Source organism: Phodopus roborovskii, unplaced genomic scaffold (genome assembly GCF_943737965.1).
Source record: "Phodopus roborovskii unplaced genomic scaffold, PHOROB, whole genome shotgun sequence".
NCBI lineage: Eukaryota > Metazoa > Chordata > Mammalia > Rodentia > Cricetidae > Phodopus > Phodopus roborovskii.
The window spans coordinates 3,016,961-3,026,475 of record NW_026126525.1 but is presented as its reverse complement, the minus strand read 5'-3'; the positions used below and the strand labels follow the sequence as shown (position 1 = coordinate 3,026,475).

Sequence of the window (9,515 nt, the reverse complement as noted above, 5' to 3'; positions counted from 1 at the left end):
TTCTAGTAAGAATTTTATTTAAAACAGATGGTCTGTAGATAATAGATATCCCTATGGTGTTTGAAGTTTCACAGAACTTTTTACAGAGTGTTCAAAATGTAAGACTGTTCCAAACTGCAGATAACAGAGCAGGTAACCCGAACAATACCCAGCACCACCTGCAACAGAAAACATTGAAACCGCTAGCTTCTGGCCTTCCTGTGGGGAATGTCTGCTCATAGACACTGGTGGTCCCCCCACACTTGCCTGTTTTTGGTGTGAGGAAAGTTTTTTACATTAGTAGCATCAGTAAGAATACTAGGTAACTCTTACTGTGTTTCACTCCACCCTCAGGTATTTTGCAGATGAAGCAGTTGGCATTTGGAAAGATTGCTCAAGAGCTTCTCCCCCAAAGGACAGGAGCTGAGATTTGATCCCAGTCTCCCTAGTTCCAGAGTGTACTCTTTGTCTGCTGTGTTCTTTATCAAGGTTCTGACTGAGTTGCTGTTGCAGGAGACAGTATACTGTGTGTAGTGGTGTAAATTATGGTATATAAGCTGGACTTATATGAGCCATGGTAGCACATGGGATTTAAAGCCTCTGACTGGCTAGGGCTGTTAAGACTACATAATTTTGGGCCAAAGACAGTCTATTTCATAATTCCTTAATCTGAGGATAATAGCCACAGTCAATATTTGTTTGATGTAAGCACTCTTGGGTTTTTTTTTTTAAACATTCAGACATAAATATCCCAATTTTACTTAATGTCATAGTTACCATAAACGTTAAAAGTGTAGTAGATAAAAGGGGAACTTGAAAATTCCAGCTATTTTTCAAGGCTACTTGGGTTTAAAATGATAAGTTTTAATATATTCAGAGCTTCTGTGATACATATTACGTTTGTGGAGTTCTACTAAGTACATTTACATTTTATTACATGATGGTGCTGTGGATGGGATACAGGGCCTTCCTTACACATACTAGGCAAGCAGTGTTCCCACTGAGCCACACCCCAGCCCACTTAAATACAGTTAGAATACATCTCTTGAGAAACACAATCTTTGGAGTTAAATTGGTCTTCTGAATTCTTGCTTTCATTGTGCCATTAATTTACTAACACAGACACGGTGATAAGACTCTTAAAAAATACATAGAGTTCATGGGTGTGTTCTGGGATTTTACTTACCGTGTGTGACTTCTGATGTAGCAGTGAGAGTTATTTCTGTTGAAATACATTTACAGTTAGTATGTGAAATATCTTCAGGGTTACTCCTCCACTTCCACAATCTCTCCCATTTTATGGTTATTTTGTTGTTGGTGTGTTAATATTGGTGTGATCAGGGGGTTGGCATAAAAGATCCCGTGCTTTGGTTATACGTAAATACTGAAAAATTGACTCCTTAATGATCTTGTCTGTAGCACAGAAGTTGATTTCCTCCACATGGTATGTGGTGGTCCGATGGGGGGAAATTGTCACAGTCGTTAAAAAAATGCTAGTAATATTTCAGGGCAGTGAAACTTATTACAATGAAGGGTAATTGTTTTCCTCAGTGGGACTGAAGATTGCCTTGAGGTCAGGACATAGCTACATTTGGTTATTTTATGATAGGCCTTTCTCATTCTGTTACCATGAATTGTCCATTAGACAGAAGCAAGTCTGAGGTAAAGTACAATTGTTTGAAAGTTCATGACCTAATGTTGTGTTGGTTTCTATAATCTTAAATTTTATGAAACCCCTCTGAGAAAGGATACTTACTGTTAGATATGCAGAAACTTGTATCTAAAGGTCTGGTAACTGAATTCAGGAATCCCATGAGTTGTAATTGGCTTAATCTGTTGGTTTGATTCTATTTTATGCCCTTTTAGTTTAGAGGAATTACTCTTACCTTCCCTGACATTGGATGTCACTTTTATCAATATAATCAGAAATAAAATCTTACCCCAAGGAAGCCCTAAAAATAAGGAAAGAAAAAAAGTTAAATACTAACCTCAGTTCATTATTGAGTTTGTAGTTTATATAATAAACATTTACCTGCAGTTGGTTCAAAATAGAAGTGATTAGCTGTAAAAGAAGAAAGTGATAATACTCTCAGTGGACTTGTCTTGTAATTTATATTTACTGTAGTATGTATCAGTTAAAATGTTTTGTATATAAATGTTCCATTGAAAATTGTATTTTATTTATATAAGATTTTAAATGAAGATATTGAAATTTCTGTTTTTTAAAAATGAATACTTTTTCTACCTTCTAAATGTATTTACTGAAAGTTAGAAAGTTGAAGAACTCTGGTCCACTTGAAGCCATGGCATCTCAGTCATTGGTGTGAATGTCCTGTTGAATGATTTATTTCAGCACAACTATGAATGCATATTTTGTCTTGTGGATCTGCTTACACAGCTCTTACACTGGAACTGTGTTGCTTTGTAGCTTCCTTAAAAACTCAGCAGCTTGTTCAAGACTTGATCTAAGTGGTGAACTCTCTACGTGTAACTGCTTGTTCCAGAATGTGTAGGAGTAGTGAAGCCGACTGGACACTGGCCAACCTCAGCTGTTCTTATGCATAAGCAATACTCTGGGTAGTGAGTGTTGGAGGAAGCCAAGAAAGGGGAGAAGGGAAACCTGGGGCAGGGAGAGGGAGAGAGGGGAAGTGTATGTGTGCGGTGTGAATAAACACTGTCACCTGCTAGGTAGGACAGCTCTGTAATTGTTCAGGTTTCTTAAGAAGGCCTCTGGTAACTTGAATGCATCAGATTCTCTGAGAGAGAGAATATCCTCAGTGGTTTGGCAGGGTCTGTGTTTTCTCTGCTTGAGGACTCTGTAGAGCCAGAAAGCTGCTTCAGCTCTGTAGGTGAGGTCAGGACCTAGCCCACCACTGGATGCTGCATGCTCCTGTGGCCAGGCTTGGATAGAAAGGTGCTCAGCTGATGTCGTAGTCACTGGCAATCACTCTGGAGCAGTCCCTGAGGCACACTTAGTGAAAGTGTGCTTGGAGTTGTATAGATTTGGCCTTCAGGAATGGATTACTATGTTTAAACAGGGAGCATTGTGGGAAGAGCACCAGTTACCTGAACTGAAATGGACTTTAGGCTTCATGATATGCCCCGTTTAAATAGTCTTCAGATTGACTCGCACCAGTTGGTATTTTAAAATCCTGGGGAATTTTATCTCAAACACATAAACTTTAGAGGCTCAGTTTCCTGACCTTTAAAAGAATACTAAATGTCTGTTTCTAAGACACTATTAACTATGAAAATGTTTTGTTTTATTAATAGCTCTTAAAAGAATAACATGTATTTTTATTCACTGTGAAATATATTCCTATTTCAGAAATGTTTGTGTGTTTTAGACAGAGAAATGGAACTTTTTAGTTTTATCTTTTGTAATTATATTCAAAGTATTACTCTGATATTTTCATAAACTAACACTCCAAGGAACTTACCAACCAATAAACAGTTCGTTAAACAGCTGAATTATGTGCAGTTGGTTAAAAAACATCTTTTGGGCTAGACATGATGGAGCACACCTTTAGTCCCAGCACTGTGGAGGTGGAGGCAGGCAGATTACTATGAATTTGAGGCCAGCCTGGTCTACAATAGTGAGTTCCAGGTCACCAAGGACTATGTAGAGAAACCCTGCCTCTAAACTCAGGTTTAGATGTTTTACATGTTATGTGTTCAAGGCATCCCAGTAGTATTGGGATCTGTCTTACTCCCCGAAACTCCATATTCTGTTCCTCTATTCTGAACTCTCACTGATCACTTACTTGCATCAGCAGTAGAAAACATTTTCTTGTCACTGTCACTTTATAGCTCAATGAATTGAGTCAATAGAAAGAATTCTTGTCACATGCATGGTTGGTTTTGGGTTTAACAGGTGTCCATACTCTTATTGGTATGAACTCAGTGAGTGCAGTGGTTTTCTGAATGAACTGGCTCTCTCTCTCCCTCCCCTCCCCCCTTAATGGTGTTAGGTGTTGTTTTCTTGGAGTCCCTATAGATTGACAGAGAAAAAAATATATTTACCGCTATAAGTTGATTAGGCGTCAGAACCTACAGACAAAATGAAGAGTTACAATTTGGCATTTTAACTTTGAGTTACAACTTTAAGTTAGCCTGGTAAATGTCCTTAGTGTTTCTAAAATTCTGGCATTAAATTCACACCACTGAGAGTTTACACCCCTTTTTCCCCGCCTTCAAACCATCCATGGAAATGGGCACACCACAGTTTGCCTTGGGCTCAGCACAGTAGGGATGTCTTGTGAAGGTCACTCACAGAAGCTCACTCCATTATATTTAGGAGAAGCTTGTCATGAAAAAGAGCCGATGGCTCTTTCTCACAATTTCAATAATATTTAAAAGTCAAATTAATGGCATAATAAACACAGTTTTGTGTTTTGGTTCCTAGCTGAATCTATCATCTTGCAAATAATTATCACTACTTCAGGAAAACCTTGTTACGAACACAAGGTAAACACCCCTTTTGTACCCTGTCCTTAAACAGGGTGTCTGGGACAAATGATATTTCAGTAAAGTGATATCCCTGTAAATGTGTGGCGGCCTACGGGTGGGTTGCTGTTCGAACCCTGCCACTCCATTCCCCTCCAGAGGCTTAAGAGCAGGCACATCTGCTCCTCTGTTAGTGTTGCTGGGCCCATGCTCCCTCCACAGGGTCACAGAGTAGGCACTTGAGCGTTCAGAAGTATGTAGAATTCTGCATTACATTCTTTAAATCAAACAAAACTAGTTTTAATTTTTAGTCACATATTTTCTTAAAGGAAGTTTTAAATCTATTTACCTGATTTGGATCAAAAGGGAAGGGAAAAGGAATTGGAATCTACGAAAAGAGAAAAGATAGTTGTGAGTGAATGGAGCCTTTTCTGTTTTCCTTTTCTGTTTTCCGTTCTCTATTCACTCACCCTTTTAGCCTTTTGGTGTGTGCTGAGTGGCTATAGGCCTTTGGGACTGCGTGGCAATAAATAAGGCTACTGCTCTACAGAGTTCTGGGTTTGATACACTGTTTTCCTTTTAGGTGTTACAGCTATTTTGGTTAATTAGTTAAATGTAATGTTCAAGGTTCTGTTGATGGTTCTTGCCAACCCACCAACTTCCCTAGCGCAGGCGCCACTCTGCCTGTTTTTGGATGCGGGATGCCCCCTGGTGGTGGGAAGAGCTTCTACTTTGCATACTAAGGATTTCTTTTGTTGCTCAGGACTTGGGTTCTTCCACAGGCTTGACAGGCTTGACTCAGCCTAGCCCGAGTTGCCTTTGCCTCTGGGAACATGTACCAAAAGGGCCCTATCATGCACTTAGTATTTCTCCAGTCCTCAAAGTGACAGTTATAAAAATTCAACCAAGTGTGTCAGCAAGAAGGGCAAAGTAATCTTTTGCTTTGATTTTTGAGAAAAAGTTATAGAAACCCCAGGAAGCTTTTTTGTTTTTTTGTTTTTGTTTTTGTTTTTTTTTTTTAATAAAGAAAAGAAAGCAACAAAGTGATTTAGTGACAGCAAAAGAATGCTGTCATAGAGGCTACTGCTCACTTCATGTAGCTAAGGCTCTTCATAGTCAATGTCATCAGCACAAGCACCCATGGACTGGGTGTGGTGGGACACCTGAAGAGGTCACAGTGCCAGAGGCAAGTTTGCCAGTCCATCACCACCCTCACCACAAGCTGTGCTTGGAGAGGACTGTGAACAACCAACAGCTTTCTTTTTAACATATCCTATTTCTGGGTCAAAATGTGGAAAGGTTTGATAGCCATTCATCACCCAACACACTTGAGACTTCCCACACCCCACTTACCACAGGAGGTTGCTGGAAGGGAAACTGAGGAAAGAATGGCAGGATTTGTGGTGGGTAAAAGTTGAATCTCTGTGAAAGGAAACACAGTGTGGATTGCTTGGAGTGCAAACAACAGCTTTTAAATATGAACATCCATTGGAAAGTGCAGGCGTACCTGTTCACTGGAGCTCCCTCCAGACTGTCCAAGCTTGAAAACAAGAAGAGCAACACGGTGAGGCAGCTGGCCACTGTACCTTATGCATGGAGACATGTCATTTTATGTGAGGACAGCTAAGAAGCTCAAGAGCTTTATGCCTGTCTGTCACGTGTCTTCACCTCTGAAGTAAATTACATATTTAACAGGGAAATGCTGATTTTTGTCAAGTGATTCAGAATGCCAAGAACTTTTTGGCTTTAAAGTTATATCCAAAGCATTTCTCATTTTCTTTCTTAAGATGATACACTGCATACCTTGTTCTGGTGTATTTAGCATTAGTATGCTCTAGATTTGTTTGCAGTAAGTAGGTGTTCAAAGGAAGAGATTAGGAGTGCCAACTTAAATTTTGTAATTTCCGCCACAACCTTAGAAAGCCCCCTTGTTGCCACATGTGTGTAGGGTTTCATATGTCACTGGTGCTGGGCACTGTCTATGGTAAATATAAATTGTCCCTACAGGTCTCACTTAGTACAGATGTGGGAAGCATGGCTGTAGTTGGTGTACAACAAAAGGTTAAGCTGCTGCTGGTATGCTCTCACTTTGTTTTATGCATTCTAAGATGGTGTCATAAAACACATCATTATTTCACGGATCAACTACATGGCAGCTGTTCCTGTCAAATGGGCACGATGCATTATCACACCATGGCTGAAACACATACTCATTTCAGAGATGCTAACAGATGAAGAAAGCCCATACTAAAATTTGCGAAATATGTATGCTGCAATAGTCTCATCAGCATAGTGTTCCCACAGAGACAAACTTTGCATCTCCTTTGGAACTTTAGATAGGAATGCTTGTCCAGCATGGGGATGTAACTGGATGGGAGAGCATTTGTCTTGCATGTGTGACACCCTGGGTTTGAGTCCCAGCACTACTAAGAACGAATTACAACAACAGTTTTTGTTAATGTTGCAAGAATAGACTGTGACCTAATACAAGAGACTGGTTTGTAATCCAGGTATGCTTCCTATAGGCCTAGGTTGTTACCCAAATCTTGTTTTCCAAAATGGTACAGTAAAGATGTCCATGCCTAATATTTAGTGACACTCCTGAACTGCCTATTTCACACATAAGTTTTCAATATTAGCTTAACACTAGCGTGGGTAGTCTTAAACCGTCCTTGGTGTCATAACATCTTGGAGAGGAGCCTTTTAAGAAAACCCTAGGTGATGTAGGGCAGTATTAGGAACAGAGCTCAAGTCAGTGGCTAAATTTCCACCTGGGTCCCCATAGAGTACTTGGTTTTATTGCTAAGACTGCCAAGAGCTTTCTGTTGCAAGTGGGACTGTAAGTGTTTTAGCAACATTTTAAAATCGTTTTTACACTCTGGAGTTGTCCTAACTCATTTGACAGGGAAAGCATGAGTTAGTTGCTTGCCCAAGGTCACCATCTAGCTAAGGCTTCCAGAAACAGCTTTGTAACACACAGAGCCTTAGACCCAGAATATTCCTGATCCCATTGCACTCTTGGACTCCACTTTGCTCTCCTGTAGATGTGAGATGCTTTCTAGCCCAGAAATATGAGGACTCACAGTGGAGACTGAGAGCTGAGGAGGTACTCACTGGGATGGGCAGAGCAGAGGCAGTGCTCAGCAGGGTGGCCAGGAGGAAAACCTTCATTCTGAAGAGTCTGGGAATGAAGGATGAGGTGATTTCCAGGTCCTGTTTCCATGGTGAACAGACAGTTGAAGTAGACAGTGGTCAGGCTATATCTTGCCTCTAAATTCACTTTTTTTTTTAAATGGAAAACCTTTAAAAAGCTTTAAATGCCTTTCGACCAGTCATTCCCCAGCTTGTTACAGTGCTCACCAGCCCCCACTCTTCCTTAAGCCTTGCATTCTGCCTACACCCAGCTGTTCTGCACTTAAAGTGATTTGAGATTGTGATCTCCATACACAGGTCTTCTGCTTTAATGTTTCAGTGGGGAAGGGAACATCGCTGGCCAAAAGGAAAGAACACTTATTACAGAATGTACAGATAAAGCTTGTGCCTGCACAAGACTGATTGCTCTATATAACCCGGATGTTGTTGTTGACAATTTCAGTTCCCTAGAAAGGAAATTATACAAGAAGAAATGTGCACGGGAACATGGGTTGATAAATAAATTCAGTAGCAACTCAACAAGGTCTGCTCTGCCCTGTTGGTTCTAAAGTAAAACTTCACGTTTGAAAAATCACATCCATGTAGAACTAGCTAACCCTCTGCATTTTAAACTGTGTCACGGTATACGGAGTCTGGCTGTGAAAGAACAATGTCACCATATTTTCATGAAGACTTGGCTCCAACATTTGAGGCAGTTCCATCTATCCATTTATCATCTGCCAGCTACTGCAATACACTTCAACTTGACTCTGGTTAAGTTTGTATCACTTTGCTTGAACACAGACTTCTTTTCATCCTTTCTTTTTTCATATTTTTCCTCTGTATATTTTCTGGATTCAAATTCTAAACATTCTTTCTCCTTTTGATAAGTGAACATAGTAAAATTATTGAACTACCAACCCAAGAATATCCCACATACTTTGAGTAGCATAAATTATATTGCTTTAATTACCTGGGCTTCCAATGGGCCTGGGAGCAGCAGATTCAGGAAGCAGTGTGGGCTGACATCTGTACACCTGGCTAGTATTTAAGCTGTGTTACTAATGTCTATATGGTCTTGGGCAATATGACTCACAAATTCATGGCTAAACTGAGCAATTGGCTTCAGACCAGGGACTCCTGTTTCTAGAGGATCACAATTACTAAGATGGGCTTAAAGGCAGCTTCTGAGAAACAGTTTCATCACCTTGGGATGAAGGCTGGGATCAGAGCGATTCTTTTGCACAACCAACTGGTCATTAAAAACTAACCACAAAGAACATGAAAGCACTTCTGTCTCCTGGGCTCTTAGACCTGAGGTAAGATCTGAACATCTCCAGTCTTAATATTTTCATTTCAAAATGAAAATGACTTTCAAATAAATATTTTATAAATGTTTAGATGCATCCTTAATATTAAAATAAGTTTTCCTTATTTCAAAGAATTTTTACAAAGTTTCCTGAGAGTAAAATAAAATTTAGGCCTACTAGTATAATTATTAAACATGGTTTCTAAAAATTGTTTTCTAATTAAGACAGTTTTGGTAATCATAAACATATTCTGAAGTTTAGAATATTTCTAAAATTAATTTCCTATTTGATAAAATAAGATTTTGGTTGGTCAAATTGAACCTAATTATCTAGAAAGGATATGGTTTAATGTGGTTTTTAGTTCAAGAAAAAGGGAGTTTTTGATCTCATAAAAGGTTAAAAACAATCGAATAGAATTATATCAATAGCTTCTATTTCAATAGAAAACTACATAACCTCCCATTTCTTTCAAATACTATAAAGTAGAATAAAATGGATGCCAGAAACTTTTGGTGCCTCACTGTAGACATTGCAAAACTATGTGGTGTCATTTATATTGTTATGCCTCAGTTTTAGCTTTGCAGAAAAGCCCAACTAGAAACAGATTTTCTAAGACACAATCAGGCCACAGGCGGAGTGCTGATCTCT

General features: G+C 39.4%; 1 long non-coding RNA gene across 1 annotated transcript; it reads right to left on the bottom strand.

Moving 5' to 3' along the window:
- Positions 1-1,726, bottom strand: LOC127232191 (uncharacterized). Its single transcript, XR_007835364.1, has 2 exons — positions 1,166-1,726; positions 1-158 (listed from the first exon to the last, which is right to left on the bottom strand). It is a non-coding gene; the product is annotated as an uncharacterized LOC127232191 (long non-coding RNA).
- Positions 1,727-9,515: the final 7,789 nt, after the last annotated feature.